Source organism: Chrysochloris asiatica, unplaced genomic scaffold (assembly GCF_000296735.1).
Source record: "Chrysochloris asiatica unplaced genomic scaffold, ChrAsi1.0 scaffold00387, whole genome shotgun sequence".
NCBI classification, from domain to species: Eukaryota; Metazoa; Chordata; class Mammalia; order Afrosoricida; family Chrysochloridae; genus Chrysochloris; species Chrysochloris asiatica.
The window spans coordinates 1,839,267-1,851,238 of record NW_006408905.1 but is presented as its reverse complement, the minus strand read 5'-3'; the positions used below and the strand labels follow the sequence as shown (position 1 = coordinate 1,851,238).

Sequence of the window (11,972 nt, the reverse complement as noted above, 5' to 3'; positions counted from 1 at the left end):
TCTCTCATACTTCGGACGAAATATGAGGGTAGGAGAGACCAGTCATTAGAGAGGGATATCATGTTTGGTAAGATGGAGGGTCAGAGAAAAAGCGAAGACTCCCAACGAGATGGATTGGCCAAGTGGCAGCATCGATGGACTCAAACGTGGCAACAGTAGTGAGGTTGGCCCAGGTTAGGAAATTGTTTCGTTCTGCTGTGCATATGGTCGCTGTGAGTCGGTACTGACTCAATGGCACCTAGCAACAACAACAACAGAAAACTAATACTAATGCACATGGGCATCTTCAGTGAATGATGAGCCTGCAATTTTGAAAGGAGAGAAGGGCCTTTTCCCAGAACTGACAAAGAGAAATCCTTCCCCTGGATCTAATACTCTAAATTTGAACTTTTAAGTCTCTTAAACTGTGAGGGAATACATTTCTATTTGATAAAGACAACCACTTATGTCATTCCTGCTGTAGCAGCACTAAATCAATGAGACACCAATTGAGATATCTCAATGGAGCAATGCTGGAAACATTCACTCTTCTATGCCAAAAAAAATCTGAAAGATAGAGACCTGGCAAAGCTACTTGAAGAGATACATATCCATGCACATTTCTAAGAACAGTGACTCAATAGAATGTGAAAATTATTGAACAATATCAATAAAATCACAGGCAAGGGCATTCAGCTGCAAGGATCATGACAATTTGTGGATAACATTATGAGAATGGGAATTCCAGAACACTTGATTGGCATTTGTCATCAATCCTGTGCTGGGTTTAAGAGGGTTTCAATGCAGGGAACCTGAATTCAAGGAACACAATCTACTTCTGGTTCTTCTTTCTCGGTAGCAGTCAGGTCCCTCTGATCCCTGATTAATTGTTTATTCTCATTTATATCTCAAAAGAAATTGACTCAAGAGACAAGCTATGCTACAAATTATAGCATCCCTTGTTTATACAACTGCCTTTAATGAATACCTGTGTGAATGACTCAAGCTATGTTAAAAATCATTTCATATGTATTTGAAAGCTGGATAATTAGAAAGACAGAAAAAGAATTGATGCCTGTGAATTATGTTGTTGCCAAAAATACTAAATATACCACAAATGCCAGAAGAACAAACACATCTTTCATGGAAGAAGTACAGCCAGAGTGTTCCTTAGAGGTGAGGTTGGGAGACATATTATCAGTATTATCAGTCACTCTGGAAGGTCATCGTGCTTGATAAATCAGAGGGCCAGTGTCAACAAATGAATATCCACAATGGGATGGTGTCGTGGAGTGGGGGCTTCCTAAGAGACACAAAACCAGTGAAACTTATATATGTGTATATGTATTTTATATGTTATATATATCTATATATGTATAAAGAGAAGTTTATTTCAAAGAAATGATATAAACTTGAAGAGTCTCAGGTTATCAGCAGAAGAAAACAAGCTTTTTCTGCTTGTCCATTACACTGAGAGCAGGCCACAACCCCATGGAAACATCCTTTCAATTGATTGACTGCTCAGATTTAATCATCATAGAGGTAACTATGCTGTAATAGAGTTCACCATGGGAATAGCACATCTGAATTGTCAAACCAACCCATTCAAGTAGACACAAAACCCTAAATATCACAGGTAAGTTGACAACAGTGGCTGCAACAATGGGTTCTAACATAACAACAATTGTGGGGAAGGCCCAGGCCCAGGCAGTATTTCATTCTGTTGAATTCAAATGCACCTAAAACAAGAACAAAAACAACGGACTCAAACACATCAATAGTCATTAAGAAGGCACAAAACTAGGCAACATTTTATTATTTTAATATATAAGGTTACCATGAATCAGAAGCAACTTGATAGCAACTAACAACAAGTACAACTAAGTAGTGAAAATGTCCAGGTGATTTAAACTCATACAACAACCTACTCTTCTCTTCAATGATGATTTCCACTCTCATCTCTCCTAGTAAGAAAATGGATCTGGATTCTTATGCCAGATTCAAAACAGGACATGGTATGAGGGATGATGTTAGATATTGCTAATGTTAGATATTTCTTGACTGAAAGCACAGAATATAAGAATGATGTTTTATTAACTACAAAAAGGCATTGGACTATATGAATCATAACAAATTATGGATAAGATTGAGAAGAATGGAAATTCCAAAACACTTAATTTTGCTCAGAGAACCATACATAAACCAAGAGGCAGTTGTTTGAAATTAATAAGGTGAACATGCATGATTTAAAATCAGGAAATTTATGTGTCAGGTTAGTATTTGTTCACCAAACCAGTACGTTTTCAATCTGTATGCTGAGTAAATGATCAGAGATGCTGGACTGCATTCAGAAGCAAAATTGTGAGCAAAGCACAAGAGTATTATTTCCTTCTGTTGTAAATAGGGTTGCTATGAGTCAGAACTAACTTGACGGCACATAACAACACTAAAAGCATGATCATTTTAATGGTCTTTAAAATTTATAGAAGGTAGCTAATGTATAAAACTCACCACCCATCTGTCAGTTTGTCATACTGTGATGCCTTGTGTTGCTTTGATCCTGGAAACTACGCCACTGATGTTTAAAATAAATACTAACAGGACTGGAGGAAGACTCATTAATAACCTGTGATATGCAAGTAACACAATCTTGTTTGTTGAAAGTGAAGCAGATTTGAAACATTTACTGTTGATGAAGATCAAAGAACAAAAATCCTCACAAATGAACCAATAAATAATATCATGATAAATTGAGAAAAGACTGATGCTTTCAAGGATTTCATTTTACTTGTATCCACAATCTAAGTCCATAGAAGCAGCAGTCAAGAAATCAAAAGACATATTACATTGGACACATCTGCTGCTAAAGATCTTTCAAAACTGTAAAAAGCAAAGATGTCACTTTGAGGCTAAGGTGAACTGGATACAAGTCATGGTATTTTTAGTCATCTCTTATATATGCAAAAGCTGGCAATGAACAAGAAAGACAGGAGAATGAATGCCTTTTAGTCATTTCTTGATTATTTGGCAAAGAATATTCAATAGTCAATAGTCCTGGACTGCTAGAAAAATGAGCAAGTCGTTCTTGAAAGAAGTACAACCAGAATTTTCCTTTGCAGTGAGTATGGTGAGACATGATTTCAGATACTTTGGACATGCTATCAGGAAGGATCAGTTCCAGGAGAAGGGCATCATGAAGGTCAGTGGAAATCAGGAAGAACTTCCATAAGATGGATTAACACAGTGGCTGCAAAAATGATCTCAAGCAAAATTGTGAGCAAAGCACAAGAGTATTATTTCCTTCTGTTGTAAATAGGGTTGCTATGAGTCAGAACCAACTTGACGGCACATAACAACACCAAAAGCATGATCATTTTAATGGTCTTTAAAATTTATAGAAGGTAGCTAATGTATAAAACTCACCACCCATCTGTCAGTTTGTCATACTGTGATGCCTTGTGTTGCTTTGATCCTGGAAACTATGCCACTGATGTTTAAAATAAATACTAACAGGGCCATTCATAATAGAAAGGTTTCAGTTGAGTTTACAGACTAAGACGGAATAGCAAGAAAAACCTGGTGATCTACTTGATCCACAATGAAAGCTTTATGAATCACAGCAGATGGGTGGTGGTGGCGGTGGTAGTATGCCATAGAGTTGGTTCCGACTCATAGCGACCCTGTACAGGTTTCTGAGGCTGTAAATCTTTACGGGTAAAGAAAGCCTCATCTTTCTCCCGTGGAGCAGCTGGTTGTTTCTAACTACTGACCTTAAGGTTAGCAGCCCTACTTGTAACCAATACACTACCAAGATCCTTCACAACAGATTAGTGTCTGGTATAGTTCTGAAAGATGGGCCCTGGGACTTAGAATAACCACAATAGCCTCATCAGTAGATTCTAACATCCCAACAATCATTCTGTTATAAATAAGGTGGTCATGAGTCAGAGTCAATTTCACAACAACTAAGGAGCTTCGATAGCGTAGCAGTTACAAATTGGGCTGCGAACTTCAAGGTTGGCAGTTCGAAACTACCAGCTGTTCCATGGGAGAAAGATGAGGCTTTCTGCTCCCATAAAGCTTTACAGCCTCGGAAACCCTGTACAGGGTCGCTATGGGTCGGAACCAACTCCATGGCACATAACAACAACAACAACAATGAAAAGGTGTAAAAAACTTCTTAGTCTATTTTGCTTTAGATAGTACAACAATTCTGAGAGTCATCTCTACTGCATTGAATGTATTTCTCAATATTTTAATACCATTGTCCTTACATTTGTTAGAATGACCCAAACTTCAAGAAATAGAGATAGATGCCCAATTCACACATCTGTTAATTAAATTAGAATGTCCCATAGAAAGGAGACAATTAGTAGGTCTTTAAAAAAAAACAACAAAACAAAACAAAACAAAACAAAAAAACTCTGGTGATTCCAAAGTACAATAAAGTTTAGAAATCAGTTCTTTAATATATATCTTCAAATAAATTAATGATATAGCATTTCACTTTACTCTAGGTGGATACAGGGAAAGGAGGCCTTGTGGCGCAGTACTTACAGTAGTCGGATGCTAAATGAAAGCTTGGCAAAATCATCAGCTATTGTGCAGGAGTCAGATGAAGCAGGTTGCTTCTGTAAAGATTTACAGCTTTGAAAATCCAATGGGGCAGGTTTACTTTTACTATAAGGTCACTCACTATAAGGAGCCCTGGCAGTGGAGTGGATTACAAGCTGGACAGCCAACCACATGGTCAGTAGTAAGAATATACCAGTTGTTCTACAGGAGAAAGATGAGGCTTTCTGCTTCTATAAATATTTACAGCTTCAGAAAGTCTATACAAGGTAGCTATGAGTTGGAACTGACTCGGTGGCACACAGCCACTACCACCCTAAAGTCACTATAAGTCCAAATTGATCCAGTGGCTAAGGGCTTTATCTAGTTTGGTGGGAGACAGGAAGTTTACTAACCAGTCTGTAGTAATACATTGTCTTCTGCTTTATTAGAACTTGATTCTCCATAATTCAGTCACTTGAAACGTTATTCCTGTGGTCTTAAAAATATAGCTTCTTGAATTTAGAGCTGCCTCTTTTTGTATTACCAAGTGATTAGATAGGTAATGCCCATATCTTTCTGTGGGCATCTTTCACCTTACCATGGCTCATGCAGACACGCTGCTACACTGACAACAAGAAATATATGGTAGATAATGTTCCTTTTTCAATTCCTACGGCCTCAGAAATTGTTGGACTTAATAACATCATTAATAAACTTATTGTGGCCAAAAATGAATTCCACAAACATGTGGACTTTAACTTCCTTGTCAAGGTCCAGTCTCTACTAATGTCTTTGGTCCAACATATGGAACTGGAAAACATCTCATCATAAGAGGTTGTGGAACTAGAATATGTGGAGATGTACACTGCACCGCAGCCCGAGCAATGCATGTTTCACGATGACTGCATCAGTTCAGTTACACAAGCAGAAGAATGGGTTTTAACTGGCTCCTATGAGAAGACTTCTCGAATCTGGCCCTTGGAAGGAAAGTCAATAATGACAATTGTGGGACACGCAGATGTTGTCAAAGATGTGGTGAAAAAAGATAGTTTGTCTTGCTTACGACTGAGTGCTTCCATGGATCATGCTATTCGCTTATGAGAATGGACTATAGAGAGAAACAAAATGAAAGCTGTACACTGCTACGGAGAACTAAATTTTGCAGTGGCTCCTGGGATAAGATGCTAAACATCTGATCCACAGTCCCTACAGATGAAGGCAAAATGGAGGAACCCATAAACTGACCCAGAAAGAAACAGAAAACAGAGCAGTTGAGGCTAACAAGGACTCCCATGGTGACCCTCTCTGGCCACACGGAGGCCATTTCTTCTTTTATGGTCAGATGCTGAAGAAGTTTGCAGTGCATCTCAGGGCCACATAATTAGAGTGTAGGATATTGAGACTGACAGTCTTAAGTCAACTTTGTGGAAATAAAGTTTTTAATTTTATCTCCTATTCATCACTTTGTAAACGTTTAGCATCCGGGAGCACAGATAGGCATACTAAACTATGGAATCCCCGAACTAAAGATGGTTCTTTGGTGTCACTATCCCTAACATCACATACTGGCTGGGTCACATCAGTAAAGTGGTGTCTTACTCATGAACAGTAACTAATCTCAGGTTCTTTATATAACTGTCAAACTGTGGGATACAAGAAGTAGTAAAGTTCCTCTCTATGATATGGCTGCTCATGAAGTTCTGGGTGCAGACTGGACAGATACAGAGTTACTTCTGAGTGGAGGAGAAGACAATAAATTGTATTCTACAGATACTCACTGACCATTTCCCATGTGGGGGCATGGTCATGAATGATAATTTAATGGTAAAGATTGATTATAAAAAAATCAATGGAGAATCTTCAAATTACATAGACCTCTAGGGTCAACACTACAATAAACAACATTTAGATTACAGTTTATATAAGGTTTTCTATCCCTGATAATAGCTACCATCATTGCACTTTTCTTTATTTGTATTTATGACAGTTGTGTTCATGAATTATTAAATGTGGGCTGCGTTCTGTACCTTATGCTAAACTCTTTAAACACACACACACACACACACACACACACATATTCTTTTATAACAGTATTACACAAAAAAATCATTCTGAGTTATGTGGACACCACATTTCTCATTTTGTGGTAGGTAAGTTTACATATTTAGCTCATAAACAGTCACTCCAAGTACTTTTACTTGTCTACTATAATGTTCTGCACAATTTCTTGGATCCTGTTTTGTATTTGTAGCTTACATTTTATTGGCATCACACATCTATTTTGCCTCCATATTTCATGTCAAATTCAATACTCTGGATAGGCATGAAAACAGTGGCCACATAATGAATATAAAACAAAAAGTTTTATGTCTTGGATCCTGTCAATATCTTCAGGAATATCAAAACAGATGGGTACACTGAGCCTTGAGACTTATATATTCAATAAAAACTATTTATTATAATAATGGCCTATATCAAATCTCAGTTACATGAGTTTGAATAAATACAAATGAGGACTGCTGTGTATTTTCTATATTGAAGAGACTAAAGAAATTTAATAGAAGTTGTTCAATATATATATGGGTTTCTAGCATAGTGGTTACAAATTGGGATGCTAACCTCAAGGTCAGCAGCTGGAAACTACCAGCTGTTTCATGGGAGAAAGATGAGGCTTTCTGCTTCTGTAAAGATTTACCACCTTGGAAACCCTATGTAGGGTCGCTATGAGTTGGAACTGACTCCATTGCACACCACCACCACTAGTGTCTTAGAACATGATCATTTAAAGTATTTTTATCCATGCTTTATAAAATAGAACAATTCATTTATTCATTCACTGAGTATCTATTCAACTTACTTGTGCTTGATAATGTGCTCACTGTTACAAATATAAAATGTCAAGGGATTTACATAGGCCTCATATTTTCTAAAGAGTGTTTATAGATTTCAAGTATTTTCAACAGCTTCCATAAAAAATGGAAGACGGCATTTCAAAACAGAAATGTCTTTGCTTGTCTAATTTCAGACTCTTACAAACTTGCTAAATATCAGCATGCCTAATTGCTAAATCACAAACTAGCTTTAAAAAGGGGAAGGAAGCAGAGGACAGCAGGGCCATCAAAGGAGAGGAACACAAGTGGAATACAGGACCTTATCCAGAGAAGCATGAAGGATGGGGAGATGGGGACTTGGTGATAGGGTGCAGCCGAGGACTCTAGATTCATGGAAAGAGAGGGACTGAGAGCTGGTGCCCAGGAAGCAGGCTTGCAGAATATGGCCTTTGGTGGTGTAAATTATTATATATGTCTGAGTGTTTTTGTTGTTGTTGTTTTTTTAAAAAAGCTAAAATGAATAGAGAGAAATACTGTTAATTGATGGTACATGGTGGGGATTATAATTATTGTAATGAAACAAAGTATATGATTTGCTGAATGTGAAACTGATGATCTGCCCTGTAAAGTTTCACTTAATTCACAATAAAAACTTAAAAAAAAAATTATGAACATTAAGTTTACAAATTTATCATTCAATACAAAAAAAAAAAAGTTTCAGGAAGGGCTTTCATTATCTATGTTTACAAAAATGCAAGACAGTAAAGAGTATGACTGTCCCTTCAACATTTTTTTAAACCTTGGGTCAGTGTGTGTCTTCAACAAATCATATACAGAATGTGTTTTAGATATACTTATATTTATGCGCTTCAGGGTTGAATGAACTACTCTAAAAGCAATGTTGTATTTTTAATTAGCACAATTCTTTATCGAATGCATACACTTTATGTTTCATATTTTATGCCAGGCAACCTGTTACCTATTTCTTCTGCAAAATGGGTATGATTTGTTTGGGTTATATCACTAGATACATTTTTCACAAAATTAACAAAATTTTATCCTGCAGATTCACAGGTTTATATCCTTTTTATTTTTAGATATGAAATGGAAAGTATATTTAAGTACTGAGTATATGGATATGATTAATGTCAACCTCGTAGTTTGTGATTAAGCTTAAACCATGGTGTAAACACTTAGCATTGAGTGATTCATTCATTCAGTGACTACTGACTGATTGTTATGGGCATAAACCTCTACTAAATGGGGAAGGAATGTAAAAATGAGTTATAAGGTCTTTGCTTTTGTGAGCTTGTAAAATAGCTAAGGAGACAGAAAAGATTTATAAGTCACCATAACACAAGGCATAATATAAATTTCAAAAAAGAATTATAAGCAACACTATATGGCAATGAAGTAATAGAATTATCTGTCTTCACTACAAACTTGGGGAAAGCTTTGCAAAAGAAGTGCCATTTGGACTAGAAGGCTAAGTCAGATACTGATAAGGCTAACAAGGATGGAGTCCTGGAGTTGTCCTATAAGATAAGCACTGGCCTGCTAACCACAAGATTGGTGGTTCAAAGCCACGAGTTGCTTCTCAGAAACACTAATACAGGGTCACTATGAGTTGAAACCAACTTACAGCACTTAACACCAACAGATAGGCATGGGAAAGGAATGTCAATCAGAGAAACCAGAAATAAAATTCTTCACAAGGATGGATGGTTGTGAATAAATCATGCTAATGCTGACTTTCTGTGATTCTACAGACAGGCAGATCTGCACTGGCTGGGAGTCTATACTTGTGATATGAAAGGTTAAGTCATTGTAAACCAGGCAGCAGGCATATTACTTCAAAGACATCAACTTCTCTCTATAGCAGACATCATATCTGGTTAAGACATGTCTGAAACTCTAAAAACTGTTGTTGTGACTCATACATAGAGGATATAAGTCACCCCTCCTTTGGTGGATATGAAATGGTAGATCCTTCCTTTGTGGCCTGTACTACTAATGTCATTATATAAATTGGATCAATCAACACTACTTTAAAAAAAAAGACTGCTTTGTATGAACAAATGCCATTTTATCATAGAACTCCAATTATGATATAGATTTTAACCCCCCAAAAGTAATCAGAAATAATTTATCTGAAGTATTAAAATAAAATGTACACTTTTTGCTTTTGTAAAAAATTTTAAGCGATTTCTTTTATTCATTTACATTCAACAAAACTTTTTCATTGGAAATATCCCAAACTCTAGCAAAATAGTTTTAAAGGATAGAGAATTGTAACATAAATAGGATCAATGCTGCAATTGGAGAAGGGCTGACTTCAAGAGAAGCATGCAGAAGAGCTGACTCCAGATACGAGGTCACGGAACTAGGAACGGAGAAAGTGATCAGCAACTCAGCTATATTCATTTCACATGGGCACGCAGCTATTTCCTTCTGAAGTTGCCATTATTTTACCATTTGATAATTAGAAAAATGTTGCTCAAAGAACTAAACTGACTTATTCATGCCATACAGAGAGAAATGTCAAAAACAAATTCCATGTTCCTAACTCCTGTTATTTTGATAATTAAAGGGAATGCTGAAAGGCAGACTGGGTTAGCCATAGGAGGGATTTTGTATGATGTGAACCCAAAAGAGCACTTGTGAACTGACTGTAGTTGACATTACAGGTTAAGGGATCTAAAAGGCATTCACAATAGTTGAGAAAGCTTATAATTGAACGTCACTTATGTTTTTCTTTACAACTTACTTGTTTACCAATGGGAAAAAAACTCAACAAACTGGTAATTCACAAGGCTGGTAAACTTCAAATCAGTTTGAAGAACTAGTGTAGGAAGAAAAGTCAGGTAAAGGGGGCTCTAGGAGCAAGAATCCTGAAGTCTGGAAACAGGTGGTGGCAGAAAGCTAAGCTACAGAGATCAATGAGGAGAAAACACCCTCCAAGTCACACTAAGAGTCTGGGCTTCTTAAAGGGCGGGTGTTATATTTAAGACATATTTTTATGACCACATAATACATGGTAGTATTTATAGACACTAAATATTTTCATAAACCAATTTTTATCCACACTATCTGGTATGGCACTGCAGGATCAGCACTGGACTATGAACCACAAGGTCAGTAGTTCAAACCCACCAGCTGCTCTTTGGAAACCTTATATAGGACTGTTATGAGTTGGAACCGACTTGACGGCACTTAACAACATCTAAAATGCACTCTATTTTTAAATATTTTATTTTAGTCTATTTCATATTAAGTTGCCAATTGTAGCCACTACCTTTATAGCACACTAGGGGGTATAAGCCACAAGCTGTACTATGTCAAGAATGGAAACAAGGAGAATGGTTTAGAAATTCCTTCTTGAGTTTTTACTCCATCAACCAACAGCCAAGCCCTGGAAGGGAGTTCATACAGAGTTTTAAAATTATACTATTTACTCTAAATAAAACTCTTTTCCTCATCTTTGCCATAAACCCTGTTGAAACTGTCATCATTATTTTCATTCAGTAGAACCTCAAAGAGATAGATTTTTATTTCTTTTTTACAAGTTTAGGCACTTAATAAATAGCAAAGGCAGAATTCAAACTCCATCTTTTCAGTTTCCCATGTACTAGATGTTTTTTGACATACAACGTTGCAGACCCCTGAAAGAGACACTCCGACTGTGCCACTTCCCCACTCTGACTCAAGTTCTTCACAGGATTGATGTTGTTACGTGCCTTCAAGTTGGTTACAACTCATAGTAATCCTATGTTCAACAGAACACAACGTATCTGTTCCTGAGTTAGCCTCACACTTACTGTTATGTTTGAGTCAATTGCTGCTGAGATTGTGTCAACTCATCTCATTGAGAACCCTCCTCATTTTTGCTGACCCTCAATTTACCAAGCAGAAGTTTGTCCTTTCTGACAACATGTCCAAAGTACAAGAGAGTCTCACTATTGTCACTTTCAAGGAAAAATCCAATAGGTGCTTCTTTTAAAGCATATTTGTTCATTCTTCTGACAGTCCATGGTATATTCGTTATTCTTTATCAACACCAAAATTTAAATCCATCAAGTCCTCTCTGTTTCTCCTTATTCATAGTTCACCTTTCTCATGCATATGAGAAAATACCATGGCTTGAGTTAGGTGGACCTTAGTCCTCAAGGAGATATTTTTGATCTTTAACATGCTAAAGAGGTCGTGTTCATGATTGGTAGCTGACTAGAACAGAGTGTCTCACACAAACTGTTGCTGTTGCTGTTGTTAGGTGCCACGAATCAGTACCAACCCATAGCAACCTTATGCACAGCAGAATGAAACACTGCCCAATCCTGGACCAACCTTACTACTATTGTCATGCTTGAGTCCATCCATGCTGCCACTTGGCCAATCCATCTCGTTGGGGGTCATCCTCTTTTCCTCTGACCCTCCATCTTAACAAACATGATATTCTTCTCCAGTGACTGGCCCCTCCTGACAATATGTCCGAAATATGAGAGACGAAGTTTGGCCATCTTGGCCTCCAAGGAGCACTCTGGCTACACTTCTTCTAAAATGGATCTATTGTTTCTTTTGGCACTTTCAATATTCTCATCCATCACAATA

The 11,972-nt window shown here is 37.1% G+C and overlaps 1 protein-coding gene and 1 pseudogene across 1 annotated transcript in view; one reads left to right on the top strand and one right to left on the bottom strand.

Moving 5' to 3' along the window:
* LOC102829695 (neuron navigator 3-like) overlaps nt 1–11,972 on the bottom strand; it is a 301,006-nt gene that overhangs the window by 160,786 nt on the left and 128,248 nt on the right. The gene's annotated exons all lie outside the window — the stretch shown is intronic.
* Nucleotides 5,140–6,343, top strand: LOC102828525 (annotated as a pseudogene).